Source organism: Lactuca virosa, chromosome 4 (genome assembly GCF_052849685.1).
Source record: "Lactuca virosa cultivar CGN04683 chromosome 4, Lactuca_virosa_CGN04683_v6, whole genome shotgun sequence".
Taxonomy (NCBI): Eukaryota; Viridiplantae; Streptophyta; class Magnoliopsida; order Asterales; family Asteraceae; genus Lactuca; species Lactuca virosa.
This window is the reverse complement of record NC_136429.1, coordinates 335,714,947-335,732,609: the sequence shown is the minus strand read 5'-3', so window position 1 is coordinate 335,732,609 and position 17,663 is coordinate 335,714,947.

The following is a 17,663-nucleotide window of genomic DNA, read 5'->3' as shown; positions in this document are numbered from 1 at the left end:
TAAGAAAAAGCTGGTGTTCAAGAACAAAGAAAACCTGTATGGCATGAAGCAAACTTCTAAGCAATGGTACTTAAAGATTGATAACTTCATCAGGAGAAGTGGGTTAAGAATACGTGAGGTTGATCACGGTTGTTACTTAAAGAAGTTAAGCTCCTCATACATCATCCTCGTATTAAATGTTGATGTCGTGTTGATTGCTGGTTCCAACACACATAAAATCAATGAGCTTAAGATGCAGCTGACCAGAGAGTTCAAAATAATGAACCAAGGGGCTACTAAGATGAAGAAAGCCCTTAGTATGGAGAACTCAACAGATGAATGTATTAAGGTGTTTACCACTAAAAAGTTGAAGTCAGGCATGGCTTCAGCTGCCCTTCCAAGATTTTCAAGATGTTCCAGAACATGCTTCATGTCAGAATATGATTGGTTGTCACCATTTATAGGCTTATGGATCAATGGGTTTGGCCTATTAGGGTTTTAGGTCTGATCCCTCAAGTATAAATTGTGACAACCCTTTAATTTCATTCTTGTAAAAGTCGATCTTGGTCAAAGAAAGTCAAACATATCAAATAAAGGTCAAACCTATTTCTTTAATTATCTTAATATGGTTAGATTAATGAGTTATAGGTGTATAAATCTTGTATTAAAAGGTGTTGTGTGTTTTGGAGGGAAAACCCTTGGAACTGAGAACCTTGTCCGAACCGCAAACCCTCGCATGGGCTGCAAACAGCTCGCAGCCGCAAACGGGTTCACAGCCGAGAACCCACTCCTCGGACCGTAAACCTCGGTTCACAGCCGAGAACTCACTCCTCGGACCGCAAACCTTCGGACCTTATCTCCTCGGGAAATGTTTACAGCCGAAAACTATTGTATATATATGAGTTCAAACGAAATCATTCATCACTTATTCATTTCCAACCGAAAACACACCTTCCACTCTCAAGAACTCCAACCGTGAACACCTTTTCTCTCTTAACTATCATCCTTCATCCTTTGAATCTTCTTAGGATCTTGCTTAGATCTTCAAGTGTTCTTCATTTCATCAAGAACATTCAACCATAAAACCAAGATCTTCTTGGGCCGTGAACTCTTGGGGCTAGCCGTAAACTCCTATCAGCCTTCCATTTTGCTTCTAACACTCTTATTTGTAAGTTAAACTTACAAATTAGTCCAATTCCTTATCATTCTTATGCTTATTCTCCACCTGAATTCAATTAGTGTATATAAACATAAGAATGATAAGGAAATAGACTAATTTGTAAGTTTAACTTACAAATAAGAGTGTTAGAAGCAAAATGGAAGGCTGTTAGGAGTTTACGGCTAGCCCCAAGAGTTCACGGCCCAAGAAGATCTTGGGTTTCTTGGGTTTACGGTTGAGTGTTCTTGATGAAATGAAGAACACTTGAAGATCTAAGCAAGATCCTAAGTACATTCAAAGGATGAAGGATGATAGTTGAGAGAGAAAAGGTGATCACCGTTGGAGTTCTTGAGAGTGAAAGGTGTGTTTTCGGTTGGAAATGAATAAGTGATGAATGATTTCGTTTGAACTCATATATATACAATAGTTTTCGGCTGTAAACATTTCCCGAGGAGATAAGGCTTGAGGGTTTGCGGTCTAGGAGTTTACGGCTAGCCCCAAGAGTTCACGGCCCAAAAAGATCTTGGGTTTCTTGGGTTTACGGTTGAGTGTTCTTGATGAAATGAAGAACACTTGAAGATCTAAGCAAGATCCTAAGTAGATTCAAAGGATGAAGGATGATAGTTGAGAGAGAAAAGGTGTTCACCGTTGGAGTTCTTGAGAGTGAAAGGTGTGTTTTCGGTTGGAAATGAATAAGTGATGAATGATTTCATTTGAACTCATATATACACAATAGTTTTCGGCTGTAAACATTTCCCGAGGAGATAAGGTTTGAGGGTTTGCAGTCTAAGGAGTGAGTTCTTGGCTGTAAACCGAGGTTTACGGTCCGAGGAGTGGGTTCTCAGCTGTGAACCCGTTTGTGGCTGCGAACCTCGTTTGCGGTCTGCGAGCCGTTTGCAGCCCATGCGAGGGTTTGCGGTTCGGACAAGGTTCTCAGTTCCAAGGGTTTTCCCTCCAAAACACACAACACCTTTGAATACAAGATTTATACACCTATAACTCATTAATCTAACCATATTAAGATAATTAAAGAAATAGGTTTGACCTTTATTTGATATGTTTGACTTTCATTGACCAAGATTGACTTTTACAAGAACGAAATTAACGGGTTGTCACATCATCCCCCCGTTAGAGGGAATTTCATCCCGAAATTAAGTCTAAGAGATACTCATGGACTAAGGGATAAGATGCTGATACTTATGTTTCATTTGATCCTCCCGCTCCCAAGTGAATTCAGGTCCCCGTTTTGCATTCCAGCGAACCTTCACTATCGGGATACGACTTTGTTTTGTTTGCTTGATTTCCTTATCCATGATTTCTACTGGTTCTTCCATGAAGTTGAGGCTCTTATTGATCTCGATTTCATCGAGTGGGATAACAAGAGTCTCATCAGATAGACACTTCTTTAAGTTGGATACGTGGAAGGTAGGGTGTACGTTACTCAGTTCTTGAGGTAGTCGGAGTTTGTAAGCTACTGGGCCGATTCTAGCGAGAATCTCAAAAGGCCCAATGTACCTTGGATTTAGTTTGCCACGCTTTCGAAGCGTATCATGCCCTTCTAGGGTGAGACCTTCAATAGAATAAGGTCACCAACCTGAAATTCCAAGGGTTTCCGTCTTTTGTCAGCGTAGCTTTTCTGTCTGTCTCTAGAGGCTTTCAATCGTTCACGAATTTGTACAATCTTTTCAGTCGTATCCCTGATGATTTCCGGACCAGTGAGAGTGTTGTCAGGAACGTGTCCTTTAGCTAGTTACGTGTCACCCACCTCAGCCCAGCATAGAGGGGATCTGCACTTCCGGCTATAGAGGGCTTCAAATGGAGCAACTTTGATACTAGTATGGTAGCTGTTGTTGTATGAAAAATCGACCAATGGTAAATGGGTATCCCACGCATTACCAAAGTCGATCACACAAGCTCTCAGCATGTCTTCCAACGTTTGTATAGTCCTCTCACTCTGTCCATCAGTTTGTGGGTGGTAGGCTGTACTCATGTCCAGCCTAGTTCCCAGGGATTTTTGTAGCGAGTGCGAGAATCTTGAGGTAAATCTACTGTCTCTATCAGAGATAATAGATATGGGAACACCATGCAGTCGTACTATCTCCCTAATGTATGTTCTTGTCAATTTCTCCATCTTGTTGGTTTCTTTGATTGGTAGGAAGTATGCGGACTTACTTAACCTGTCAATGATCACCCAAATGGTATCAAGACCACCCGTTGTCTTGGGCAACTTGGTTATGAAATCCATTGTAATCCGCTCCCACTTCCATTCAGGTATCTCCGGTTGTTGTAGTAAACCTGAGGGCTTTTGATATTCTACCTTAACTTTAGCGTAAATAAGACACTTGCCTACAAAGGTAGCAATATCTGCTTTCATGTTAGGCCACTAATATAACTTTTTGAGGTCCAGATACATCTTGTGTGAACCTGGATGAACGGAGTATCGAGTATTGTGTGCTTCGTTCATGACAACGTCTCTGAAACCACCGAACTTCGGTGTCCAGATCTGATCCATGAGGTATAAGACTCTGTCACCCTTGACTTCTAAGTTCTTATCCATCCCTCTCAGGGTTTCACCTGTCACATTTTCAGGCTTCAAGGCTTCCTGTTGAGCCTCCTTAATTTGTGTGGACAGATGTGAATGGATTGTCATAGTCAATGCCTTGACCCTACGACCTGAGTATTCTTTCCGACTTAGGGCATCAGCTACTACATTGGCTTTACCGGGATGATAACGAATTTCACATTTGTAGGCATTTAGTAGCTCGACCCACTGTCGTTGTCTCATGTTGAGCTCCTTCTGGTCGAATATGTGCTGAAGGCTTTTGTGGTCTGTAAAGATAGTGCTTTTCGTACCATACAGGTAGTGTCTCCAGATCTTCAGAGAAAATACCACTGCTCCTAACTCAAGATCATGAGTAGTGTAGTTGAATTCGTGCGTCTTAAGCTGTCTTGAGGCATAAGCGATAACCTTTCCTCGTTGCATAAGAACACAACTAAGCCCTTGGTTGGATGCATCGCAGTATACCATAAAATTTTCTATCCCTTCTGAGAGGGACAATATCGTTGCACTGCATAAGGATTGCTTTAGCATTTGGAATGCATTTTCTTGTTTCTCTTCCCAGTCAAAGCTGATACCTTTCTGGGTCAAGGTGGTAAGAGGTTTCACAATCTTTGAAAAGTTCTGAATAAATTTGAAACGACCCAAATTTTACAAAGAAAATTTTCATTTTTAATTAGTCAACCATTTTTCATAAAACATAAAGATTCCAATAATTGTTTTCAAAACCATCAACATTACAACATTATTATTTTCAAAACATCAGAGTGTCCTCCAAACCAGATCGGAAAAGAGAGATAGAGTGCACGCCGCATCATCACGCCTTGCCTTTGCCCTTGGACTCCGAAGTACCTAAAACAAATCCACAGACGGTAAGCTGAAAGCTTAGTGAGTCCCCCAGAGCATACCCCGCACAAACCACATATCGCATTAGCTATAAAGCTACCTCTACCACATATCGCATGTCAATTAGCCATGAAGCTATCTCTACCGTTAGCCACAAAGGCTATCTCTACCATCAGCCATGAAGGCTGTCTCTACCATTAGCCCTAAGGCCATCTCTACCATTAGCCATAAGGCTATCTCTACCGTTAGCCACAGATGCTATCTCTACCACATATCATGAACACATACATATCACACCTCTACTTAACAAGTAAACCAACTATCACAAGATGGGCCGGCCTTGGTGCCTTAGACCTATTGGTATGGTGAGAAAACTCTCCTCTCAAAGGCTGAACTGGCAAACTGGATTCAGGTATGCCCTATGCTGCTCTTCCCAACTGCCTATAATCAATGAGTAAATAACTCAGCATAATCCCAAAAATACCCCCAGGGTCAACCCTGGTCAAAGGCAAAGTCTAAAGTCAAGGTCAACACTCCATATTGACCTTGACTCGTTGAGTACAATCATTCACTCGTCGGGTTCCTTGCTTAACTCATCGACTCGCCGAGTCACCCGAAGTACTTGTCGAGTTCCTTGGTGTTTACGGTCGTAAACCACCAACCGTACACCTTTGACCGTAAACCCTTGGTCGTACACCCTTGGCTGTAAACCCTTGGCCGTAAACGAGAAAACCCTCTCGACTCGCCGAGTCACTTGCACGACTCGTCGAGTCCCCCAAAGTTCATCATGATTACGGTCCTTTCCAGTGGGACTTAAGGTCCCAAACTTTAGATCCATCATCTCCTATAGTAGAATTCACATAAAGTTACAAACTTTACGTGCATGCAGGGCCTTTCATAACCGTAAACACCAAAACTAATCCTCCAACAAGGTTTTCCTACCTGGGGAGGGAATAAGCTTATAAAGCATGCAACTTTATGATATTTGGGACCTAGTGAGGTTCAGATCTGGAACCATACCCTTGTGATAGGTCCAGATCTAGGCTTGCTTCCATTTCCTCAAAGTTTGGTCATGAACTCCCAAATAGAATATAGACTTAAGGTAACAGATTCATACCTCAATTTGATGCCCAAGATGAACTAAATGCTAGATCCAGTGTTTTCCCCTTGATTCTTCTTCTCCAAACTTTGATTCCTTCCCAAATTCCCAAAGTCAAGCTCTCAAATGCACACACTTCACACACTAGGGAGTTTGCGGTCGTACACAGTCTCTTATGATGTTAAGGGTGGCTGTAAGAGCGTTTAATGAGGCTTATATAGGGGAAAACCCCAAAATTAGGGTTTTCATTAAACAGCGTTGACTCGTCGAGTCAGCCTTCTGACTCGTCGAGTCACTTCCGATTCGTGCCCCTGAAATACGACCCTACTCGACGAGTTGAGCTCCCTACTCGCCGAGTCCATACATGAAACTTCTCTATTGGCAAGTTTCCAACCAATGCTCAAACCAGGTGTTACAAATCTCCCCCACTTGAACTAGACTTCGTCCTCGAAGTCTGCTGACCCAAACAAATCTGGGTAATGCTATCACATCTCCTATTCCGGCTCCCAAGTCCATTCGGAGCCTCTCCGATGCTGCCATTGCACTTTCACCAGTCTTACTTCTTTATTCCGAAGAACCTTGGTTTTCCTATCCAGCACCACAACGGGTTTCTCAATATAGTTCAAACTCTCATCCACCTGGATATCGCCTAGAGAGACGACCGTGGCCTCGTCGGTGACACACTTCCGAAGTTGCGACACATGGAACATGTTGTGAATCTGGCTAAGCTCCTCTGGCAGATCCAAGCGATATGCTACTTTGCCCACCCGGGACGTGATCCTGAACGGGCCTATATACCGAGGCCCCAGCTTGCCCCTCTTCCTAAACCTGATGATCCCTTTCCAGGGCGACACCTTCAGCAACACGAAATCCCCCACCTGAAACTGAAGATCTGATTGCCGTTGGTCGGCATAGCTTTTCTGACGGCTCTGCGTGACCCGCAACCAGTCGCGCACATGCTGAATCAACCCAGTAGTCTTGAGCACTACTTCATTGCTTCCTATGACCCGGTGTCCAATCTCATCCCAAAAAACCGGGGTCCTACACCTCCGACCATATAACATCTCAAACGGAGCTCGATCGATACTGGCATGATAAATGTTATTGTACGAAAACTCTGCTAGTGGGAGATACGTATCCCAACTCCCTCCAAAATCCAACACGCATGCCCGCAGCATATCCTCCGGTGTCTGGATCGTCCTCTCACTCTGAACATCGGTCTGGGGGTGGTACACCGTGCTAAAATGTAGTTGAGTGCCCAACTCCTCGTGGAATTTCTTCCAGAACCTGGATGTGAACCGAACATCACGATCAGAGACTACCGACACAGGAACCCTATGTCTAGCCACTACTTCACGCACGTAAATATCTGCCAACTTCTCTGCGGATATACTTTCTGATATCGGAATGAAATGGGCACTCTTCGTTAGTCTATCCACAATCACCCATATGGCATCCACACCCCTCGACGTCCTTGGCAACTTTGTAATGAAGTCCATCGTGATCTCCTCCCACTTTCACATGGGAATGGGTAGCGGTTGGACCTTACCATGAGGCCACTGATGCTCGACCTTGACCTTCCTGCAGGTCAAGCACCGATCTACAAACCACGCAATTTCCCGCTTCATGCATGGCCACCAATAACTCAGCCTCAAGTCCCTATATATTTTTGTAGCTCCTGGATGTATAGAGAACCTGGACTTATGTGCTTCCTCCAATATCTTTTGTCTCACTCCCCCATTCGTCGGTACCCACACCCGACCACACTGCGTCAAAAGGCCTCGACTATCCTTAACAAACAAAGTATGCTGCCCTCGGATCCTTTCTACCTTCCAATTCTCTTTCTTTACTCCCTCAACCTGAGCCTCTTTGATCATCTCCAACAATGGAGAGATCACTGTCATCCTCAAACACACATTCCCAATCAGGTAACCTGTCGTCTTACGGCTCAAAGTGTCGGCCACTACGTTGGCCTTCCCTGGGTGGTATAGAATCTCGCAATCATAGTCTTTTAGCACGTCCAACCACCTTCTTTGTCGCATGTTGAGGTTCTGTTGGTCCATCAAATACTTCAGACTCTTGTGGTCGGTGTAAATGGTACACCGCACTCCATACAAGTAATGCCTCCAAATCTTGAGGGCAAACACCACTGCCCCCAGTTCTAAATCGTGAGTAGGGTAATTTGACTCATGTAGCTTCAACTGTCGCGAGGCATAGGCTATCACGTGTCCTCTCTGCATCAGTACCGCACCTAACCCTGAAATCGATGTGTCACGGTACACCACCAGATCATCTAATCCATCTGGTAGAACAAGGATCGGAGCCTCGCACAGTCTCCGCCTTAAGGTTTCGAAGGCCAACTGCTGATCCTTACTCCACCGAAACGTCACATTCTTCTTGGTCAGACGGGTCAATGGCACCGCAATCTTGGAGAAATCCTGAATAAATCTCTGATAATAACCTGCTAAACCCAAGAAGCTACGAATCTCTGATGCATTCTTCGGTACTTCCCACCGCATCACAGCCTCAACCTTGGCTGGATCAACCGAAATACCCTCCTGATTGATGATATGCCCCAAGAATTGTACCTCTCGCAGCCAGAAATCACACTTGGAGAACTTGGCATACAACTTCTCCACCCTTAAGGTCTCCAGCACCTCCCTTAAGTGCTGTTCGTGCTGCTCCCTGGTCTTATAATAGACCAAGATATCATCAATGAAAACGATCACCGACCGATCCAGCATCGGTCTACACACCCTATTCATAAGGTCCATGAACGCTGCTGGGGCATTGGTGAGCCCAAACGGCATCACTACAAACTCATAATGCCCATACCGAGTCCTGAAAGCCGTCTTCGGTTTATCCTCATCCCGAATCCTCATCTGATGGTATCCCGACCGAAGATCAATCTTGGAAAACCAAGACGCACCCTGCAGCTGATCGAACAAATCATTGATCCTTGGCAACGGATAACAGTTCTTCACCGTTAACTTGTTTAGCTCTCTATAATCGATACACATCCTGTGGGATCCATCCTTCTTTTTCACGAAAAGGATTGGTGCTCCCCACGGGGAACTACTCGGACGAATGAACCCTCGGTCTAACAGCTCCTGAAGTTGTGTAGATAACTCTTGCATCTCAGGTGGTGCCAACCGATATGGTGCCTTTGCTATCGGAGCGGCACCCAACACCAAATCTATGTGAAATTCTACTTACCTCTCCGGAGGCACCCCTGGTAACTCTTCGGGGAAAACATCCCGAAAGTCCTGAACAACGGGCACACTGCCTACATCCTTCGTGATCTCTACCCTTGTATCCGAGATATATGCCAGAAATCCCGTACAACCCTGCTGCAGGAACCTCCTAGCCCTTGCAGCCGAACAAAGGGTCGGTCCCTGCGATGCCCTATCACCATGTATCACCAGTTCTCCCCCACTTGGGGTTCGAACCCTCACCAACTGATGCTCACAGTCAATCATGGCCCCGTTGGCCCCCAACCAATCCACTCCGATAATCACCTTCAGCCCTCGCAATGGTATTGGGACTAGGTCGACACGAAATCTCTCACCAAACACATTCAGGACACAGTCCCGATACACCCTCGCAACACTAATGGTGCGGTCATCTGCAATCTCCACCTCGAGCGGGGAATCTAAAGTTCCTGGCGCTTCCCGGAACTTCTTGCTAAGCGTAAGAGATACAAGCGATCGAGTAGCACCCGAATCAAATAAGACGTGAGAAGACATACCATTGACCAAAAAGGTCCCTATACAAGCATATAATACACATAAGCAAAACAGATACATAGAGCAGGGAAGAATAATCACGTACCAACCACAACGTCTGGCGCTGCGCGCGCCTCTTCGGTAGTCAGCTGAAATGCACGGCTCTTCACTGCTGGAGCTTCCGCCTTAACAAGGCTTCCATCGGTAATCCTCATTGTGGCGGGCGCAGGCGCCGCCACCGCTCCTCCTCCTCCCTGCAACTTCGGACAGTTGACCCGCTTATGGCCGGCTGGTTGCAGTGAAAATAGATTAAGCCCTTCGCGGGGCAGTCCCTGCTCATATGGCCCTGCTGGCCACATGCATAACATCCCGAGCCTGCGATACGGCAAGCTCCACTGTGTACCCGGCTACACTTGGCACATCGGCCCCGACCCTGCTGACCCTTGCTGGGAGTGTCTGACGTCTTAGGCTTCTTAGCCTGTCCTACTGCTGCCTGAGCCTGCTCAGGCTTCCGCTTCGTGCGGGACTCCAACTCCATTTCCCGTTCCCGGGCCTTCTCCACCATTTCATTCAGGGTCTTACACCCCGTAAAACTCACAAACTACCGAATATCATCCCTCAGCATGGAATGATATCGGGTCCGCCTCATTTCCTCATCAGTAGCGTATTGCGGAATCAACAAAGCTCGTTCCCGAAACTTGGCAGTGATTTCCGCCACAGTCTCGGTGGTCTGTTGCAAATCATGAAACTCTCGCATTAAACGTTGCACCTCAATGGGTGGTGCAAACTCCAGATCAAATCGCCGAACAAACTCGGCCCACGTCATCTCAGCCACCCGGCTGGCCCCACCTGTCTAGTAACCTCGCCCCACTAATCCCGAGCTCTGTCTCTCAGCATGCAAGAAGCAAACCCAACCTTTGCCATATCCGGGCAAGAGCTCGTGCGTTGGGCGTTTTCGATATCCGCCACCCAGCGTCGGCTGACAATGGGGTCCCTGACCCCGAAAAACTCTGGCGCCCCACACGCCTTGAACTCCCGGAAAGAGGTAGTTCGGGCCCCCAACTGGCCCGCAGCAATCTCAATCCTGAATGATCTGAGTCTCTCCTCCATGATCTCCATTATGCCCTCCTTGACCGTCCCGAAAATGACTGGGGTAGCGTCAAGGATGCCCCTGGTAACCTCGGTTGCAATAAGCTCACGCAGCCTCTCATCTATGTCGTCCGTAGTGTCACCCGATCCAGATCCCGATCCTGATCCTCCCGTCCCGAAACGTGTCACTACCATGCTGAACTGGAATGTCATAAATCATAACGATCAGAATTTTCATAAAACGGATCTCTCCACACCAGTCCTCCTTGAAATTGTCAGATCTAACATTGGCTTGGGTACAGGTCCTGCGCTTCCAGTAGTACGGGCCCAATACTACCTTCCGCACCTACCTGTACCTTTCCCCAAGGATCGACCTGATAATTCCATTTCGTCCCAAATAAAACATATACTACCAACCACTGCATAACCCACATCCTAGACTGTTCTAAGATTTCCTCTACCCACATCAAACAGACCAATCATAACAGGTTACCTTTATGCATGCAAATTATACATAGAAGAGGATCAAATAGACTTTCGAAAAAAAGATCCTACCCTAGGACCACAACCAAACAAGGAATAGAAAGTAAGGCCAAATCTATCATTCTAAGGCTATAAGCTCCTAACCGTATATATTTTTAAAAGCATACACGTAGCAAATTCCATACGATCATCTAAGTTCAACTATCAGAATAGCATGACTAGCATATTGGGGATATACTTACTTGGCTCGGCTGATCACGCGCGTTGCACTCTCATCTTTTCCCTCTTTCAAAATCTTTTTATGTTATGTTTGAAAACAAATTTACCCTTTCCTTAGTTTGAGTCCTGACACACCCGAGAGTATGCCCGAATCCCTCAAACCAAGGCTCTGATACAACTTGAAACGACCCAAATTTTACAAAGAAATTTTTCATTTTTAATTAGTCAACCATTTTTCATAAAACATATAGATTCCAATAATTGTTTTCAAAACCATCAACATTACAACATTATTATTTTCAAAACATCAGAGTGTCCTCCAAACCAGATCGGAAAAGAGAGATAGAGTGCACGCCGCATCATCACGCCTTGCCTTTGCCCTTGGACTCCGAAGTACCTGAAACAAATCCACATACGGTAAGCTGAAAGCTTAGTGAGTCCCCCAGAGCATACCCCGCACAAACCACATATTGCATTAGCTATAAAGCTACCTCTACCACATATCGCATGTCAATTAGCCATGAAGCTATCTCTACCGTTAGCCACAAAGGCTATCTCTACCATCAGCCATGAAGGATGTCTCTACCATTAGCCCTAAGGCCATCTCTACCATTAGCCATAAGGCTATCTCTACCGTTAGCCACAATGGCTATCTCTACCACATATCATGCACACATACATATCACACCTCTATTTACCAAGTAAACCAACTATCACAAGATGGGCCGGCCTTGGTGCCTTAGACCTATTGGTATGGTGAGAAAACTCACCTCTCAAAGGCTGAACTGGCAAAATGGATTCAGGTATGCCCTATGTTGCTCTTCCCAACTGACTATAATCAATGAGTAAGTAACTCAGCATAATCCCAAAAATACCCCCAGGGTCAATCCTGGTCAAAGTCAAAGTCTATAGTCAAGGTCAACAGTCCATATTGACCTTGACTCGTCGAGTACAATCATTCACTCGTCGGGTTCCCTGCTTAACTCATCGACTCGCCGAGTCACCCGAGGGACTCATCGAGTTCCTTGATGTTTACGGTCATAAACCACCAACCGTACACCTTTGACCGTAAACCCTTGGCCGTACATCCTTGGTCGTACACCCTTGGCCGTAAACCATTGGCCGTAAACGAGAAAACCCTCTCGACTCGCCGAGTCACTTGCACGACTCGTCGAGTCCCCCAAAGTTCATCATGATTACGGTCCTTTCCAATGGGACTTAAGGTCCCAAACTTTAGATCCATCATCTCCTATAGTAGAATGCACGTAAAGTTACAAACTTTAAGTGCATGCAGGGCCTTTCATAACCGTAAACAACAAAACTAATCCTCCAACAAGGTTTTCCTACCTGGGGAGGGAATAAGCTTATAAAGCATGCAACTTTATGGTATTTGGGACCTAGTGAGGTTCAGATCTGGAACCATACCCTTGTGATAGGTCCAGATCTAGGCTTGTTTCCATTTCCTCAAAGTTTGGTCATGAACTCCCAAATAGAATATAGACTTAAGGTAACAGATTCATACCTCAATTTGATGCCCAAGATGAACTAGACGCTAGATCCAGTGTTTTCCCCTTGATTCTTCTTCTCCAAACTTGGATTCCTTCCCAAATTCCCAAAGTCAAGATCTTAAATGCACACACTTCACACACTAGGGAGTTTGTGGCCGTACACAGTCTCTTATGATGTTAAGGGAGGCTGTAAGAGCGTTTAATGAGACTTATATAGGGGCGCACCCCAAAATTAGGGCTTTCATTAAACAGCGTTGACTCGTCGAGTCAGCCTTCTGACTCGTCGAGTCACCTCCGATTCGTGCCCCTGAAATACAATCCTACTCGACGAGTTGAGATCCGTACTCGCCGAGTCCATACATGAAACTTCTCCATTGGCAAGTTTCCAACCAATGCTCAAACCAGGTGTTACAAAATCTGCGATAGTAGCCAGCGAGGCCTAGAAATTGACGAATTTCCGTAGGCGTCTTTGGTGCTGACCAGTTCTCAATGGCCTTGATTTTGTAAGGGTCCACGTGAATTCCCTCTTCTCTAACCACGTGACCCAAGAACTCGACTCTTCGAATCCAAAATTCGCATTTAGAGAACTTCGCATAAAGCTTCTCTGCTCGTAGTGTTTCCAAGATCTGTCGTAAGTGTTGACTATGTTCCTCCTTACTGCGTGAGTAGATAAGTATGTCATCGATGACTACTATCACGAACCTATCTAAGTAAGGACGGCACACCCGATTCATTAAGTCCATGAACACCGCGGGTGCATTGGTTAATCCGAAAGGCATCACTATAAACTCGTAGTGACCATAACGAGTTCAGAATGCTGTTTTGGGAACATCTTCCTCTAAAACTCGTAACTGGTGATACATGGATCTTAATTCAATCTTTGAAAAGTAGCTTGCTCCTTGAAGTTGGTCGAACAAGTCATCTATCCGTGGTAGAGGGTATCGGTTCTTAACGGTAAGTTTGTTTAGCTCGTGATAGTCGATGCACATACAGAACGATCCATCATTCTTCTTCACGAACAAGACCGATGCTCCCCATGGTGAGAAGCTTGGTCTAATAAATCCTTTTCTGAGAATTTTGTTCAGTTGACTGGATAGTTCCTGCATCTCTGTTGGTGCTAGTCGGTAAGGCAATTTGGCTATAGGGGTAGCTCCTGGAATTAAATCGATTCTGAACTCAACTTGACGTTGTGGTGGTAATCCTGGAAGATCTTCGGGAAAAATGTCGGGAAAGTCGCGTACTTCTGGGATGTTCTTTATGTATTTCACCTTTTGGCTCATATCAACCACGTGAGCAAGGAACGCATGATATTCCTTTCGTAAGTACTCCTGGGCTTGAATACTCGAGATGATTCGAAGGTTCATGCCTGGTTTGTTGCCATAGATAACTAGGGTTTCGCTATTTGGTAGATTAAGACGAACGGCTTTCTCAAAACACATGATGTCAGCACAATGAAGACTTAACCAATCCATACCGATAATGACGTCGAAACTTTTTATTGAGACAGACATGAGGTCGATTTGAAATGAAAAGCTATCTAGAGTGAGGGTGCATCCTATGTATATATCGTTAGTGCTCTCAGTCTTCCCGTTAGCCATTTCTACGGTGAGCGTTTCTTTTAGTGCTTGTGGTTGTTGTTTAAGTAAGTGTTTAAATTTTTGATTCACGAAACTACTCTCCGCTCCACTATCAAATAGTATGCATGCATAAGAGTTATCGATGAGAAACGTACCCGTGACCACCGTAGGGTCTGCCACAGCTTCCTCATGGCCTATCGCCAAAAGTCTCCCTACTCCACCAGTATTCCTCGCCTTTGGACAGTTCCATTTGTAGTGTCCAACTTCACCGCACCTGTAGCAGGCCTGGCCTACTCCCATACCAGGGACCTGGGTGATTGGTCTTGCCGGTGCCTTACAGAAATGGACAGTGTGTCCTTTCCTGTTGCAGTTAGTACACTACATCTCCCGGCATGGTCCGTTGTGATGGAAGTTGCACTTGTTGCACTTCGGCAAACTCCCAGCATACTGTTTTGCTGGTGCAGGGACAGCAGGGGTTGTTTCGGCATGAACAACCACAAATGGTTGTTTCTTGGCGGAGTTCTGCGCCGATTTGTGCTTCTTTCCGTCCCAAAACTTCCTCTTGTTGTCGGTCGTTTTTGCTGGTTCTGGGACAGCAGGGTTTGTTGTTTGTGGACGGACTCCATGGTCGATGAGTCTCTGTGCCAATCGTTTGGCACTATCTAATGTAGAGGGGTTCGAAGACAATACGTTCCCCTGAAATGGAGGTACTAGTCCCCAAATGTACCTCTCGATCTTTTTGCTCTCCGTGGGGACCATCCCTGGACATAGAGCCACTAGATCATTGAACCTAGTCGTGTAGGCTACTATGTCAGAACCTTTCATAGACAGGCTCCAAAGTTCCTGTTCGAGCTTCTGAACTTTGCCCCTCGGGCATTATTCCCCTATCATTAGATCCTTCAGTGTATCCCAGCCCATCGAGTTAGCCAATATTAGAGTAAGTGACTTGACATGGCCATTCCACCATGTGAGGGCCCTGTCTGAGAAGGTGCAGGCAGCAAATTTTATTTTTCTTCCTTCTGGGCAGGAGCAAATGTCAAAGATAGACTCTGTTTTCTCTATCCATTGTGATAGAGCAATGATTCCATCACTACCGTTAAAGGCTTTGGGTTTGCAGTTGGTGAAGTCTTTGTATGAACACTCCCTAGGGTGCCCGTGACTATCACCTTGGGTAGAGTTAATACCCGTTCCACCTCCACTAGTACCGCTAGCGTTGATCTGAGTTAAGGATGTCGTTACAGCTGCGGTCACTGCAGCTTGAAAAACTACAGGATTGAATTGTGGAGTAGGTGGTGGTTGAGTTAGAGTTATTGGTGGATTGCGTCTGTTTGATTTATGAGGAGGCATCTTTCAACTATAAGTCCATAAAAATGAAGATAATGGTAAGATGTTAATAGTGAGAATAGTGAGAGTGTTCCCTGAACTAATTCACCATAGTTCAACATGTAATTGTTTAAGTGTTTACAATAGAGGTCTACCACTAGAAAGATGAAAGAATTTGGATAGAGATTTTCCAAGAGAATTAGATGCCTGTCAATTTCATTGGTATTATAGATGTATAGAGTTCGGGAAAATTTTGACCTTGTAATAGGTTTACAACATACCAATATAGAGAAAACTTTGACAACACGAAGACTTAACGAACTGAAAGTTCAAGGTCTAGACGTAAATAGGCAAATAATACTAGAGTCTAAAATTAGACCTAATCTATATCCAAAAGAGTGAGTAGAGTATGCTCTACTCGCGAGGGGTGTTGTTCTAGTTGGTACTAGATTCTGCCCTGGACTCAGCTAGCTGGTGTTCTGTTTCCCACAAACGCCTTTCCAATGCAACTTGACCCTGTCGAAGTTCTCTAACTTCGGATCAGCTGGCATTCAGTTCCATCTGTAGAGCGTCAGTGTGAGTCCTTGTTAACTCCACGTCATCAGTCAGATAGCGGAGGCGAACTGTGTTGACTCCTGAGTTAGCCCTAATTTCTATGACTTGGTCGATGGTTGCTCTTCCTTGTTCAACATTGTGAGCAACACGGCGAACCAAGATAGGGAGGATTTTGTCAGCTGAGCCTCCCTCTCTCAAGTTGTAGAAGCTTCGGTCTCCATTATAAGGAGGTGGTTGTCCCTGTTTGTGGCTCCACCTTCCTAAGTTCACTGCCCACAGAGGCGTCGGGCCTTGAAAATCCTGTCGAGGGTTAGGATTTTGGGTAACTTGAGGTGGATTATAGACCTCGGGTTCTGAGTCAGAGTCTTCTTGAACTTCCTCCTCATTCTCTTCCTCAGAAGTCTCCTCAAGGTCTTCTTCTATCGGGACCACAAGGTCATCTTCTTCAGGTTCAACTTCAAGCCATCCACCGTCCCCTTGATTAGGAAAGTACGGGTCACTAGGTAGATGAAATCCAGCCATGTTATCAAAGCGAGAAAAGGGGTGTAAGAGACATATAATAGATGTATTACTAAAGATATTTATAGGATGATCCTTACCAGTTACTTCCATACTTACGTAGTGCATACCAGCTATATATAACCAAGATAGAATAGACCTTCGAATAAGTGATCCAACTCTAAGACCACAACCAAACAAGGAACAGGAAGTAAAGCGAAGATCACAGATTCTAAGTCTATAACATCTTAGTCACATATAACCTTAGCGCATCCACTCAGCAACTATTGACCTACTAGTAAGGGTCTTTTTAGTTTTCACATAAGTAATTATAGTACAACAAAATGATCCTATAGTATTTTAAGTTTATGTTATGTTCTAGTGTTTCTTTGTAGTAGAGTTGGTATGTTTTAGACTTGTTGCAACACCATAACCGTTCCTAGGCACATGCTAATCACTTCTTGGATATATATAGTTGATTAGGCTATATTAATCCCAGACCTAATTATATGTCCCCAAGCCTACTTGTGTTGTTCAACAATCGCAATACTTTTGTTCTGTTCTAGTATGACACTGTTCTTAGTATGAATGCATATATGTATACTTTAGTAAAATATTTTATTATTTAAAAAGTATAATCTCTTGGTCAGAGTGTTTTAATCCCGTTGTGTTTATAGTTGTATATCTTTTATGGGTTGATAAACTTAGTTCACTATAAACAAAGCTCTGATACCAATCTGTCACACCCCCAAACCGAGATGGCGGAAACATTCGGGGGTGGAGGACGTCATGTACAATATCATAACAATGCACAATAGTAAAACAAGCAACAACATCCATTGCATTAATAATATAGTTAATACATGTGTGTTCTTTGTATAGTTGTATGACACCAAAAATATAAATCAAAATAAAAGACGAGTCTGAACATGCTCCGTCTTCTCCAAAACCTGTGCTAGTGTACCTGCCTACTGGTTCCCTGAGAATACAAGTTTTTTTGAAAGAGAGTATCAACATTTAAGTTGGTGAGTTCATAAGTATTTAGT